This window comes from Mesoplodon densirostris, chromosome 5 (assembly GCF_025265405.1).
Source record: "Mesoplodon densirostris isolate mMesDen1 chromosome 5, mMesDen1 primary haplotype, whole genome shotgun sequence".
Lineage (NCBI taxonomy): Eukaryota > Metazoa > Chordata > Mammalia > Artiodactyla > Ziphiidae > Mesoplodon > Mesoplodon densirostris.
In genome coordinates, this window is record NC_082665.1 from 77,165,322 (window position 1) to 77,178,060 (window position 12,739).

Here is a 12,739-nt window from a genome sequence, read left to right on the forward strand (position 1 = left end):
TCTGATTCCGTAGTACTAGAGTGGGGCCTGAGATTCTGCATTTCTAATGGGCTTCCAGGTGACACTGATGCTACTGGTCTGGGCCCACACTTTGAGGAACAGGACTTAGTTGACAAAGCTCCCTGCCAGAAACAACAAGCAGAAGCATCAGCAATCAGTGGGGAGCAGGTGAGCATTACTGTTTAGAGCTGGGAACGCCCCCTGCAAATGTTACAAGGTGATAAAATAATGAGCTGGCTCAGCCTGTCACTGCTGCTTCATCCACCAGATCCAGCCTGGCCCACAGCAGCACAAGGACCAAACAATATTTCATTAAACCTATGCTTACTTTCCCCACTCTTACAGGAACCCTTACTTTTAAATCAGATCGTATTTTATTTGCTTCATCTCCAAAAGTCAATAATAACTTCTGTCACACAGAGTCCTTCAATATTTCCTTGATTCGTGTAATACCTGGTATTGCTGACACTGCCCCAGGTTTAAGTGACAATTACCTGCCTTTGGTTCAGTCGAGGGTGCCCATAGCCTGCAGCTGGAGGGATAGAGGCCCCGCCCATTACTTTCTTTATCGGATGAGAAGAACAAAACGGAGCTACTGCCCAAAGACCCAGCATTAATGTGTGTAGTTTCAGTTGGGCTTTACAGCACTGCAACTTCCCTTGGGATTAAACCACTTGAAAGCTCCTCCACAACCTCCCCGGGTTCCACCGAGATATTTTCTGAAGCGTTACATCCGGCAAAGCTAAGGTTGTTAATGTATGTTTAGGAACCAACCAGGATGCGTTTATATTTAATTCTTCCTGTGTGATCATTTCTCTACCATCAGTCCTTGCAAAGCAAGAGAAGTTTAAACGCTACAAAAATTCACAAGCTGCAGTTGACAGGAACATTTTTCACCTCTCTGATCCAAGCCAGACAAGTACATGATGCTGGCAGGCTAGCTGTTCCCTCTCTCAGCTCCTGCCCAAGGATAGGGAGCCCAGATGATACCCAAGAATACACACACACACACACACACAATCACTATACAAACAAGAGCTCCGGGTTGAAGCCTTAGGAAAACTAGTTGATGCTTGTTCTCCTTTTCAAAACATAATCAAGATGACAAGACTCAGACAAGCACAGGTCTTAAGAACTCTGTCATCTGATGAAGCTCTTCAATGTATCCTCTGTGCTTATACCTAGAAAGGTGTTTGCATTTAAGAAATAGGTTTGATGTGAGTGAATGTTGTATTCCTCTAAAGCCTTGGGGATATGCAGGGTCAGCTTTCTGAGTGATAGATACAAATTAAGGATCCATGAGAAAAAGTTTCTAATGTGCTTGTATTCACTTTAAATTTTGCTCTAATTAGGGATCATTAAAATATATGATGGTTAGCAGTTAGGTTGTTTTATGCTTGATTCATGCTTTCATTTGCATTAAAAAGTTCTATTTAAGTAGAAAATCAGAGAGGCACAATGTTTCTTTCCTTTTTCAAGAAATTAGGATGTTTGAACTCTATGTTTATAATAACCACACAACGATTGTCTACCTGGTGTAAGAAAGAAAACAAACAGCTTGTGTGTGTGTGTGTGTGTGACACTTAGGATTTCATTAGTTTAATTTAGCTCCTCACTCACAGAGCAGACCACAGTATCAAAAGTATTAGTCCACGGGAGATAGCATTTAGAAGAAAATATCTCTCTAAATTCCTGTTATCGTTTCAAATTCCCAAAGGTAAATTTTCCAGCCTTCTGAGAGAAGTAGCATATCTGATGTTGCCAAAACCCAGATGCAAATAAATATATCAATATAGGCGCATTTTACACATAATTGAAACTCTTATTTTTCAATAATTTCATGACACCGAATACAACATTTAAAATGTTGATATGTGTTCAACATTCACTATGATCTTCCTTTTTTTTTTTAATGTGGACCACTTTACTTTTAAGTCTTTATTGGATTTGTTGCAATATTGCTTCTGTTTTATGTTTTGGTTTTTTGGCCATGAGGCATGTGGGATCTTAGCTCCCCAACTGGGGATCCCCTGCACCAGCACCCCCTGCATTGGAAGGCAAAGTCTTAACCACTGGACCACCAGGGAAGACCCTACTATGATTTTCTTAATGAGGGTTTTATAGTGCTCAACACCCTTTTCTACCCTCAAAATAATAAGACAAAAATGAAAGAAATGGTGATAAATATATGTGTGTGTAGTAGACTAGTAAGTCATTTCTTGACCAAAAAATTAAAAGTTTTACCATTATTATTGCAAAATATTTCTATAAGGAACATGAGCAATACCAGAGAAACTGGCAACCTCTTACCCTCAGTGTGAAAAACAAACAGCTTTTTTAGAGTTATCTTTACATATACACACATAGAAAGCCATATAGGTCTTTATGCCTTTATATGGATGACTTAAAAGAAATATGAAGGGGGAGCGTAGAGAAAGGCCTGTCCCAGGACCACTGAATGTCAAGGCTCTTTTCCACTAGGATGCTGAAGGAACTGCTCAGGTTTCATGGAGCAGCAAGAAGCACATAACCCAGGTCCGCTCCAAGGACGCCTCTGCCTCGGTGGCTGGAAAACTGTCCAGTTACAAAACTACTGCCTCAGCTCCAAACCCACTCCTCCCTCCTCTGCATTAGGATGCTAAGCCCGACTCTGCTGACCATATTTTCGCTTTGCCAGCTGCTCCCTACTAGGCTCCGCCTGCAGGGGGTGCCAGAGGGAGACAAGTGAGTGGCAGAACTTACCTCCCATCCCTGTGAATGTCAGGCCTACGCCGCTCCCCGCCAGCAGCCAGTGAATCCATTTCTGGTTTCTCGGACAGTTTGGAAGATACACACTGCTTGAGATGCGTCATTATGTTGTTACACAGCTCCTGTATTTTCTGTATTTGTCATTTTTTTCTGCACAGATACAGACTGTACTTCCTTCTACTGATGTTCAGAAGCAGCCAAGAAACATCCCGCTGCAGCTGACACTCAAAACGTGCAAATGCCAGAGCCTCTGACATTGCTTTTCACTCTTAAGTTTGAAAGGGTAGTTGTCATGTACAAAGTAAAAGTTAAAAATTAAAAAAAAAAAAACCACTGAGATGCAAGAGATTAAAGACAATACAATCTTTAGAAGGTAATAGCTAAGTTGTTCATCAGTGAATTCGTCTATGAAATCTCTCCCCATCTAGTCCTGAGAATTCATCTTTGAGGCCCCACTGTCTCCTATGAACACCCCACGTCAAGCCTCACATGAAAGCCCTGCTCCTTACTGCAGCCCTAAGTATTATCCAGAGAAAACAAACCTCTGGTTGTCTGAAAACTGCCCTTAAAGCCCATTTTCCTTACGTGTAATCACAGTCCATCTAGGGGATTATTAGAGATGAGTGAGCAATCTTTTGGAGACTTGGGGATGCCATAAGGAAGAAATCCATTTGTTTGATGCCTCCCTATTTCATTCATTCATCCACTCATCCTTTAGTTACTTATTGAGTACCTAATCTTTGTGCCAAGGGACCAAAGAATCCTGTCTAAATCATCTCTGTATCTTTTTTCCATGGACAAAATGTAATAAGGAAGTCATATAATCATATCTGCCTTTCAAAATATACTGTTTCACCCTCACATTTCTGAACATGAGGGGAGTTTTCTTTACAATGCTCTTTAGGCTGTCTGGCAAAAGACTCACCTCCTAAGTTAATTTACTCACCACCTATCCTTCCACTTAGGCAGATAATCATGTCACACACACACACACACACACACACACACACACACACAAATTACACAGCACTTGCCTTGTACCCAAATAACCTAGTCTAAAAGAATCTTGGTATGATTTGGGGGGTAATGAAACCTCATTGTCTGGGAGATGTGTTTAATGAGAACACTTTCCTGGTCTTCCTCCCTTGTTTAATGGGGTCTCACAGCCAGCATCATGGTGTCCATGATTGTGGGAGATCAATGTTAGCCTGCATCTGAACTAGGAAATGACTCATTTATGACTTTTTAAAGTAATCCAAGTAACAGCTTCAGAAACCAACTTCGTGTTGCTTTGGTTTTCCCAAAGACTCAGTTGGGAAAGAATGTATACCAGTGAATTTTCATATGTTTTTCCCAGTACCATGGCAGGCAAAATATTCACACAGAGACCAAGAGTCCTGATATTCTGGAGAGATACAGGTCAAGCAAATAGCAGAAAGCATTCTGGGGGAATTAAGTAGCACCTAACATTTTACAGAGTGCATTAGAGAGGGCAGAGTTATAAAAACTAGCCAATAGTGACTGCACTTAAATTGAATTGGTAAATCCTTAGGTGCAAATATATACTTTTACAAATTATATAAAGGGCCCTGATACAAAGAATAGATCATCTCAGTCCAGAATAGAGTGGGACATGCAGAAGACATGTAGCATACAAGGAGGAGAAAAATCTGTACTAGACTGGACAAGTCATGCTGTAAAAGGGTAATTGCCAAGTCCTAGGGAAGGAGGTGGAAATGTACTGTGCTCACTCCATCTTGTCCTCTGCACCCTTTCATTTAGCCATCAGATTTCTGCATTCATAAATTGTTCACATGCCAAAGGTAAAGGTAAAGTTGATCACATTCCGCAAATACGTGAGATGCCTTTAGACAGTTCTGAGTTAAGAAACCCCTCCATGCTTTAATATATCAAGACTTTCTTGGCTATTATGGATAACATATATATATATGTATATACACATATATATACATATATACGTATATATATATATATATATATATATATATATATATATATATATATATACGTGTATATGTATATGTATGATAAGTCTTACATGGATAAGGCCTGAACATTGGCCAACCAGCACAGCAGAAGCCCTTCCTGAAGACTGATGAGGCTCCACATTGAGTTACTGATGGATGTTATTCTGTGTCCTGCTTATCTTAGAACATCTATAATAGTGATTGTACTTTAGCACTCCTTGATTAGGAATTGACCATAAAAATAGAAAGTCAAAACACAGTTAGTTAATTAATGCATGGCAGTAGGGAAACATACTCATCAAATCAGCCAAGGGCATCCCTGTCATTTATTCCTCAGAGACTTCAAATCAAAATCTGCCTTCAGTTTTGCTCTTAACCCTTCTTCAAGGGTCACATATTTTTAATAAAAAAAGTAGAAGGAAACATTTAATTCTAATTAAAATTGACAGATTGTAAAGTCTCTAGGTACTCCTAGTCTTACTTTTGAACACAGTTAGATCTCCTAGAAGACTATGTGGTCTAGTTCATCATATGACAGCTTTTTATCACCAAAGAAGCCACATTTATGGACTTCATATCTGCATTTCCTGCAGGATTGTTGAGGATGTGACTTCACTCAGTATGCTCTATATGGAGACAAAAGCTCTGTCTTCCCTGAGGAACCAGTAACAGTCACATTATTGATAATGAGAACTAGTAACTCTGTCATGTTTCTCTGTTTTCACTTGGCTTCCTGGAAGCTCAGAGCCATACCGTACACTAGCCACAGCAACTATGGTCATACATTGACTACCCCTCACTTCTCTCTGATCTTCATTTTCTATACATATTATTTTATTAGATGCTTATTGTATATTGCATTTGATGTAATCATGAATTAAATAAACTTCTCTCGGGTGTAAGAGGTAAGCTCTGATCAGCAAAACATGCTATTCACATGTATCAACTGGTAACTCGATTTTCAGATCCTTTGACAAAGAGTTAGAGAATAAATAAAGTTTTAAGTAAAATTTCAGTCTCTCATCAGCAAAGCCTGTGTCTCCTATTTCTGTCTTCACTCCATCATTCTCTGCAAAGAGCAGGGGCTCAGTAAATGCTACTGAAGGCAGTAAGGATTAACATTGCTTATTGAGGGTTGGGTTCATACTTCTTGGAATTTTATGTGAACTGGGACTGGAACTTGATTCCAAAATAAGAGGTATAGGATTAGAAGATAAGTGGAGAAGATTTTAATTTCCCCTCTGAGGAGTCCTCTGATCTTATAGAGTTGTGAAGACTTGTGGAAATCTGGGTGCATGATTACAAGCTGTCCTGAGGCTTCTGCATCAAGGGCCTGGTGGAGTTCCAGAGAGTTTGGCAGCATTACAGCAGCAGGGGACAACCCTTGGCCCAGGACTCTAATGGACAATAGTCCAGGACCAATGACTAGAGCAAGAGACAAGAGAGACAGAGCCCTATGCCTGAGCAACAGCCTACACCTCTGCAAGCTGCATTCTCTCACCTGCCCTGCTCCCCTCAAATCTCAGCCAGTTCTCTGCTTTTCTCCATGACGTACATTGGAACACTGCTGTTGAAAAAATACACTAGAAAATAATCCTTTCTTCTTTCCTCTTGTGAGATAATGCAAAGGCGGAGGTGCCCTGCCTTGTCTGAAATTCCTTTTGTCAGTCTCATTTCTGCCCTGACGTTGTTGAAGCTACACAGTTTGACAAGAGTAAGACAGGACCACATGAGCTCAGCTTCCTGCCCATGTTGCTGTCCAGGCTGGCTCTGTAATCGAGCAATAGAGCAGGGCTCCAAAGCCATGGCATAATCAGCACTGCAAAACAGAGAGGCTGAGACACCTCTGACATGCTTGAGAAAAATCTATTCCTGTGTCTAACATGATTAGTCTGTGGAGAGACCTGGTTGATGAGTTGAAAAGATAACTGTGCCCATGGATTAATTACTATTGTTAAAATAACCACACTACCTAAGGCAATTTACAGATTCAATGCAATCCCTATTATAATACCAATGGTATTTTTCAAAGAACTAGAACAAATAATTTAAAACTTTGTATAGAAACACAAAAGATCCCAAATAGCCAAAAAAATGTTGAGAAAAAAGAACAAAGCTGGAGGCATCATGCTCTGTGATTTCAAACTATACTACAAAGCTGCAATAATCAAAACAGCATGGTACTGGCATGAAAACAGACACATTGAGCAATGAAATAGAATGGAGAGCATAGAAATGAACCTACACTTATGTGGTCAACTAATCTACAACAAAGGAGGCAAGAATACACATGGAGAAAAGACATCATCTTCAGTAGATGATTCTGGGAAAACTGAACAGCTACATGCAAAAGAGTCAAATTGGACTGCTTTCTCATACTATATACAAAAATAAACTCAAAATGGATTAAAGACTTAAACATGAGACCTGAAACCATAAAACTTTTAGAAGAAACATAGGCAGTTTTTCTTTGACATTGATCTTAGCAATATTTTTTTTTAGATCTTCTCTCAGGCAAGGGAAACAAAAGCACAAATAGACAAATGGGATTACATCAAACTAAAATGCTTTTGCACAGTGAAGGAAGGAAACCGTTGACAAAACCAAAAGACCATCTAATGAATGGGAGAAGATATGTGTAAATCACATATCCAGTAAGAGGTTAATATCCAAAATATACAAAGAACTCATACACCTCAATATCAAAAAGCAAACAACCTAATTAAGAAATAAGCAGAGAACCTGAATACACATTTTTCTAAAGAAGACATACAGATGGCCAAAAGACACATGAAAAGATGCTCAACATCACTAATCATCAGGGAAATGCAATTCAAAACCACAATGAGATATCACCTCACACCTGTCAGAGTGGCTATTATCAAAAAGAAAAGAAGAAAGGAGCTTCAAGATGGCAGAAGAGTAAGACATGGAGATCACCTTCCTCCCCACAAATACATCAGAAATACATCTACATGTGGAACAACCCCTACAGAACACCTACTGAATGCTGACAGAAGACCTCAGACCTCCCAAAAGGCAAGAAACTCCCCACGTACCTGGGTAGGGCAAAAGAAAAAAAGAAACAACAGAGACAAAAGAATAGGGATGGGACCTGCACCAGTGGGAGGGAGCTGTGAAGCAGAAAAGATTTCCACACACTAGGAAGCCCCTTCATGGGCGGAGACTGCAGGTAGTGGAGAGGGGGAGGCTTCAGAGCCACGGAGAAGAGAGCAGCAACAGGGGTGCAGAGGGCAAAGCAGAGAGATTCCCGCACAGAGGATGGGTGCCGACCAGCACTCACCAGCCCAAGAGGCTTGTCTGCTCACCAGCCAGGACCGGTGGGAGTTGGGAGTTGAGGCTCAGGCTTCAGAGGTCAGATCCCAGAGAGAGGACTGGGGTTGGCTGTGTGAACGCAGCCTGCAGGGGCTACTGTGCCACAGCTAGCCGGGAGAGAGTCTGGGAAAAAGTCTGGAGCTGCCAAAGAGGCAAGAGACTTTTTCTTGGCTCTTTGTTTTGAGGTGCATAAGGAGCTCCTCCACTTAAAGGAGCTCCAGAGATGGGCACGAGCTGTGGCTATCAGCACAGATGCCAGAGATGGGCATGAGACACTAAGGCTGCTGCTGCTGCTGCAGCCACCAAGAAGCCTGTGTGCAAGCACAGGTCACTATCCATACCTCCCCTCCTGGGAACATGTGCAGCCCGCCACTGCCAGGGTCCCGAGATACAGGGACTACTTCCCCAGGAGAACACACGGCATGCCTCAGGCTGCTGCAAAGTCACACTGGCCTCTGCCACCGCAGGCTGGCCCCGCATTCTGTACCCCTCCTTCCCCACAGCCTGAGTGAGCCAGAGCCCCTGAATCAGGTGCTCCTTTAACCCCATCCTGTCTGAGAGAAGAACAGACGCCCTCAGGCGACCTACACGCAGCAGTAGGGCCAAATCCAAATCTGAACCCCAGGAGCTGTGCGAACAAAGAAGAGAAAGGGAAATCTCTCCCAGCAGCCACAGCAGCAGTGGATTAAATCTCCACAATCAACTTGATGTATTCTGCATCTGTGGAATACCTGAATAGACAACGAATCATCCCAAATTGAGGTGGTGGACTTTGGGAGCAACAAAATATATTTTTGTTCCCTATTTCTCTTCTTCTGAGTGTGTATGTGTATGCTGCTGTGTCTGATTATTTCTGTATAGCTTTGCTTTTACCATTTGTCTTAGGGTTCTGTCTGTCCTTTTTTTGTTTGTTTTTTGTTTTGTTTTCTTTATTTTTGGAGAGTTTTTAGCGCTTATTATCATTGGTGGATTTGTTTTTTGGTGTGGTTGCTCTCTTCTTACTTCCTTTCTTTCTTTAATTACTTTAAAATTATTTTAATAATTATTTATTATTTTAATTATTTTATTTTATTTCATTTTATATTTTTACTTTTCCTTTCTTTCTTTCTTTTTCTCTCCCTTTTATTCTGAGCCGTGTGGATGTCAGGCTTTTGGTGCTCTGGCCAGGCATCAGGGCTGTGCCTCTGAGGTGGGAGACCCAAGTTCAGGACATTGGTCCACCAGAGACATCCAGCTCCACATAATATCAAACGGTGAAAATCTCCCAGAGATCTCCAACTCAATGCCAAGGCCAAGTTCCACTCAACAACCAGCAAGCTACAGTGCTGGACACCCTATGCCAAACAACTAGCAAGACAGGAACACAAGCCCACACATTAGCAGAGAGGCTGCCTAAAATCATAAAAAAGTCACAGACACCCCCAAAACACACCACCAGATGTGGACCTGCCCACAAGAAAGACAAGATCCAGCCTCATCCACCAGAACACAGGCACTAGTCCCCTCCACCAGGAAGCCTACACAACCCACTGAACCAACCTTAGACACTGGGGGCAGACAGCAAAAACAACGGGAACTATGAACGTGCAGCCTGCAAAAAGGAGACCCCAAACACACTAAGGTAAGCAAAATGAGAAGACAGAGAAACACACAGCAGAAGAAGGAGCAAGGTAAAAATCCACCAGACCTAACGAATGAAGAGGAAATAGGCAGTCTACTTGAAAAAAAATTCAGAATAATGATAGTAAACATGATCCAAAATCTTGGAAATAGAATGGAGAAAATACAAGAAACATTTAACAAGGACATAAAAGAACTAAAGAGCAAACAAACAATTATGAACAACACAATAAATGAAATTAAAAATCCTCTAGAAGGAATCAATAGCAGAATAACTGAGGCAGAAGAACAGATAAGTGACCTGGAAGATAAAATAGAGGAAATAGCTACTGCAGAGCAGAAAAAAGAAAAAGAAAAAAAAAAATGAAAAGAATTGAGAACAGTCTCAGAGACCACTGGGACAACATTAAATGCACCAACATTCGAATTAGAAGAGTCCCAGAAGAAGAACCGAAAAAGAAAGGGACTGAGGAAATATTTGAAGAGATTATAGTTGAAAACTTCCCTAATATGGGAAAGGAAATAGTTAATCAAGTCCAGGAAACACAGAGAGTCCCATACAGGATATATCCAAGGAGAAACATGCCAAGATACATATTAATCAAACTATCAAAAATTAAATACAAAGAAAAAATATTAAAAGCAGCAAAGGAAAAACAACAAATAACATACAAGGGAATCCCCATAAGGTTAACAGCTGATCTTTCAGCAGAAACTCTGCAAGCCAGAAGGGAGTGGCAGGACATATTTAAAGTGATGAAAGGGAAAAACCTACAACCAAGATTACTGTACCCAGCAAGGATCTCATTTAGATTTCATGGAGAAATTAAAACCTTTACAGACAAGCAAAGCTAAGAGAATTCAGCACCAGCAAACCAGCTTTACAACAAATGCTAAAGGAACTTCTCTAGGTAGGAAACACAAGAGAAGGAAAGACCTACAATAACAAACCCAAAACAACTAAGAAAATGGTAATAGGAACATGCATATCGATAATTACCTTAAATGTAAATGGATTAAATGCTCCAACCAAAAGACATAGACTGGCTGAATGGGTACAAAAACAAAACCCATATATATGCTGTCTACAAGAGACCCACTTCAGACCTAGGGACCCATAAAGACTGAAAATGAGGGGATGGAAAAAGTATTCCATGCAAATGGAAATCAAAAGAAAGCTGTAGTAGCAAGTGTCATATCAGCCAAAATGGACTTTAAAACAAAGACTATTACAAGAGACACAGAAGGACACTACATAATGATCAAGGGATCAATCCAAGAAGAAGATATAATAATTGTAAATATTTATGCACCCAACATAGGAGCACTTCAATACATAAGGCAAATACTAACAGCCATAAAAGGGGAAATCGACAGTAACACAATCATAGTAGGGGATTTTAAAACATCACTTTCACCAATGGACAGATCATTCAAAATGAAAATAAATAAGGAAACACAAGCTTTAAATGATATATTAAACAAGATGCACTTAATTGATATTTATAGGACATTCCATCCAAAAACAACAGAATACACATTTTTCTCAAGTGCTCGTGGAACATTCTCCAGGATAGATCATATGTTGGGTCACAAATCTAGCCTTGGTAAATTTAAGAAAATTGAAATCATATCAAGGATCTTTTCTGACCACAAGGCTATGAGACCAGGTATCAATTATAGGAAAATTTCTGTAAAAATTACAAACACATGGAAGGTAAGCAATACACTACTTAATAACCAAGAGATCACTGAAGATATCAAAGAGGAAATCAAAAAATACCTAGAAACAAATGACAATGAAAATACAATGACCCCAAACCTATGGGATGCAGCAAAAGCAGTTCTAAGAGGGAAGTTTATAGCAACACAATACTACCTTAAGAAACAAGAAACATCTCAAATAAACAAGCTAACCTTAGACCTAAAGCAATTAGAGAAAGAAGAACAAAAAAGTTCTGAAGTTAGCAGAAGAAAAGAAATAATAAATATCAGATCAGACATAAATGAAAAAGAAATGAAGGAAATGATAGCAAAGATCAATAAAACTAAAAGCTGGTTCTTTGAGAAGATAAACAAAATTGATAAACCATTAGCCAGACTCAACAAGAAAAAGAGGGAGAAGACTCAAATCAATAGAATTAGAAACGAAAAAGAAGTACCAGCTGACACTGCAGAAATACAAAAGATCATGAGAGATTACTACAAGCAACTCTATGCCAATAAAATGGAAAACCTGAAAGAAATGGACAAATTCTTAGAAATGCACAACCTTCCGAGATTGAACCAGGAAGAAATAGAAAATATGAACAGACCAATCACAAGCACCGAAATTGAATCTGTGATTTAAAATCTTCCAACAAACAAAAGCCCAGGACCAGATGGCTTCACAGGCGAATTCTATCACACATTTAGAGAAGAGCTAACACCTATCCTTCTCAAACTCTTCCAAAATATAGCAGAGGGAGGAACAAAACTCATTCTGCGAGGCCACCATCACCCTGATACCAAAATCAGACAAAGATGTCACAAAGAAAACTACAGGCCAATATCACTGATGAACATAGATGCAAAAATCCTCAACAACATACTAGCAAACAGAATCCAACAGCACATTAAAAGGATCATACACCATGATCAAGTGGGGTTTATCCCAGGAATGCAAGGATTCTTCAATATATGCAAATCAATGTGATACACCTTATTAACAAATTGAAGGAGAAAAACCATATGGTCATCTCAATAGATGCAGAGAAAGCTTTAGACAAAATTTAACACCCATTTATGATAAGAACCCTTCGAGGAAAACATAGGCAGAACACTCTATGACATAAATCACAGCAAGATCTTTTTTGACCCACCTCCTAGAGAAATGGAAATAAAGACAAAAATAAACAAATGGGACCTAATGAAACTTAACAGCTTTTGCACAGCAAAGGAAACCATAAATAAGACGAAAAGACAACCCTCAGAATGGGAGAAAATATTTGCAAATGAAGCAACTGACAAAGGATTAATCTCCAAAATTTACAAGCAGCTCAATATCA

General features: G+C 39.9%; 1 protein-coding gene across 1 annotated transcript in view; it reads right to left on the reverse strand.

The window, feature by feature from the left end:
- The window catches only part of NEK11 (NIMA related kinase 11), a 283,846-nt gene that overhangs the window by 29,129 nt on the left and 241,978 nt on the right, over nucleotides 1–12,739 (reverse strand).